The sequence below is a fragment of the Corvus brachyrhynchos genome, unplaced genomic scaffold (assembly GCF_000691975.1).
Source record: "Corvus brachyrhynchos isolate BGI_N302 unplaced genomic scaffold, ASM69197v1 scaffold126, whole genome shotgun sequence".
Classification (NCBI taxonomy): domain Eukaryota; kingdom Metazoa; phylum Chordata; class Aves; order Passeriformes; family Corvidae; genus Corvus; species Corvus brachyrhynchos.
The window spans coordinates 6,359,614-6,362,389 of NW_008239283.1; the positions used below are offsets into that span (position 1 = coordinate 6,359,614).

The 2,776-nt window shown below is 62.9% G+C and overlaps 1 long non-coding RNA gene across 1 annotated transcript; it reads right to left on the bottom strand.

The window, feature by feature from the left end:
- Window positions 1-2,188: 2,188 nt before the first annotated feature.
- Window positions 2,189-2,770, bottom strand: LOC108448137. Its single transcript, XR_001863917.1, has 2 exons — window positions 2,617-2,770; window positions 2,189-2,433 (listed from the first exon to the last, which is right to left on the bottom strand). It is a non-coding gene; the product is annotated as an uncharacterized LOC108448137 (long non-coding RNA).
- Between the last annotated feature and the right edge of the window lie 6 nt (window positions 2,771-2,776).

Consider the following 2,776-nt stretch of genomic DNA (forward strand, 5'->3'; position numbering starts at 1 on the left):
CCCCCCCCCCCCGGGCCCCCGCCGGTGGCTTCGGACGCGGCTGAGCGCCTCGGGGGGGGAGGGTCCCGGGGCAAGGCTGGTCCCTGTAGTCCCCCCAGCCGCGACCGACTCCGGACAAATGATCGACGAGCAGAGCTCCTACCTCCGCTCAGTCATTTACTAGCGCTGCCTCGGACCTTACCCGACGGGGAGGGAGAGGTGAGTGCTTGGCAATTTTCACTGTAAACCACTGTGCTATTCCCTCGCTTAATTCCGTCGTAGCCTCGAACACCGCAGGGAAGTACGGAGGGAGCCCGGGGCCGGGGCCGGACTCCGGAGGCCCGACCCCCGGCACCGTCGTCTGGCTCCCAGCGCCCTTCGGCGAGGTGGACGGGGCGCTCCGTGCCCGTGGGAAGCGCATCTCCCCCCGGCCGGAGCCGAGGCGAGAGCCCCCCGCACCCACGGCCCTCCAAGCAGAGGGGAGGGGAGCAAAGCCCTCTTGTAAAGCTCCCAGCCGTCGGAACCCGCAAGATAAACATTATTAGAAATCATTGTTATTGGGATTGTGAAATCTGACCTCTGACCCTCCGGGCTACGTGTCACAACCGTGTCTGCTTTGATTCCTCGAAAGGCGGCACAAAGGAACAAGCTCCGTGACAGGAGGCAGCGGGATCTGAGCCCCGGCCGGAGGTGACCGACGGGGGGGACCACGCGTGGCCTTCCCCTCCTCCCCCGCGCCTCATTTGCATATGCAAATCAGCAGACCGCCAGGCCGCGCCCTCCCGGGGGGTGGTCGTCGGGCCAGGGCCGGGGGCCTGGAACGATTGTGCCCGACTCTCGGGGTGCCTTGGACGGAGAAATAAGGGTCAGTGCGTCCTTGCACCAGCGGAGGGGGGACGGGGTGCTGGGGGTTGTCTGTTGGGTGTTGACTGATATTCACATCGCACAAAAGGGCGGCTGCCTCCCGAGGGTCGGGGTGTGGGGGAACAGACCCCCGAGGCACTGAGGAAGGAGGGGGAAGGTAGCGTTTTTCCTCCAAGGCTTTTCCGCCTGGGCTAGCGGGTGGTCCTCCTGGGGCTTGGGCTCCCCAGTCCCATCCGTCCGTCCATCCCCCAGCTTTCCTCCCAGGCCGGGGGCCCGGTGCGTGTCCCTCGCCTCCCCCCGCCGCTCCGCGCACACCTGGTCCCTTTCCTACGCGGAGGATGTTGCACCTTCTACTCTCATTTCTCATCTAGGGCTGGTGCTGAGCCCCGGGTGAAGGTCTTCCCCCCCGCCCGACTGCCAGCAGGAGAGGATTCCCCGCGGGTCTGTTTGCCCTTGGCACCCGCAGGGGACCAAGGTCACTCGTGGAGCCAGCGAGGACGCACCTGGACCTCGCTGGCCTGCGCCGATTCACCAATATGCCCCGCTCAGCTGCTCTCCATGAGAAATCCTAAAAGCGTAATTACATTAAAAAGTCTGATTTGTTTAAATAATCCTCTTTTGGCTTCCTTTAATCTGCCCTATATTTTCCCTCGTCGGCTTTACTCCTGACTTGTCCAGCTCATCCGAGCTTGGCTGGACACCCCGCGGCTGAGGAAACCCTTCTTCCTCTTCCTCCTCCTCTGGAGCCCTCAAGCCTTCGGGCAACCCCAGCGCCAGGGAGTCGGCTCCCGGCTGCAGGTAGGGTCCTGGGATCTGTCGGCGAGACGGGGGGCGGCGGGGGGGCCGACAGCCCTGCTCGACCCACGCCGAGAGCCAGCCTGAGCATCACCCTATTCCCGCGGACAGGGGAAGCGAAGCGGGTCGGTGCCCTCTACCCTCGGCAGGTCCGGGCCAGATTCGGCCCGTTACTCGATTTTTAAGGAGAAATGCCATTTTTCGCCTGTACAGCCCCAGGGGAGTGCGAGACGGAGTGTATGGCAAAGGCAGAGGATTGAACTGAAATTGGAGCGAGGGGGAGTAGGGGAGCAATCTCTCTGTGTCCCCCCCGAGAGCGGCAAGTGAAGTGGGGCTTAGGGGGAATCTGAATGCAACCCCCGAACTCTGCAGTTCCCCCCGCCGGTCCGGGCTCTCGCCGACCGCTTTCCCCGCGAGCAGTGGAGCTCGCACCTTGAAGGACGGCTTTATTTTCTTCAGTGCGGAAGACCCGAGTTCATGTTCCAATCCCATCGGAAAGAAAGAAAGAAAAAAAAAAAAAAAGAGGGAAAAAGAAATGCACAACTTTAGATGGCGCTGTACATCATTTATTTAAGCCCTCTGAGTATTCCCGGCTCCTCGGCCTGCAGAGAGGAGAAGAGCCCTCGCCGGGCAGAGGCGGGCTGGGCTGGGCGGGGATGGGGTGGGATACGCTGGGGTAGGATGGGGTGGGATGAGGTGTAGGAGGGGTCCTGCCCCACTGGCAGCGGGCGGGCAGGGGCTCTTCTCTCCCCAGCCTGTGCCTCCATCCCCGGACGATGATAGCAAACCGCAGCCCTAAGCAGGAAGAGTTAAAAAGCACGAAAATGGCAGAAGCCATCTCCCGCTTTCCCACTGCTCCCCTTCTCAAATAGACGGAAACCCCCTAATGCCTCCGACGGGACGAGGAGAGGGGAGCCGCAGGCTGCGCTGACCGGGAGTGCCGCTGCTTGCCCCCTTCCGCCCCCCGATCCCACTGACCTGGGCATGGCCTCGGCATTGCCCCATCCTCTGGGGAGATGCAGGAGAAAGGGTCCCCCGGCTTCAGCTCCGCTCGCTTGTCCTCTTCGCCCCGCCGGCTGCGGGCCTAGGGCAGGGATACAGAGGAGCAAAAAGAAAAGAAGAAGGAAAGCCGACAGAC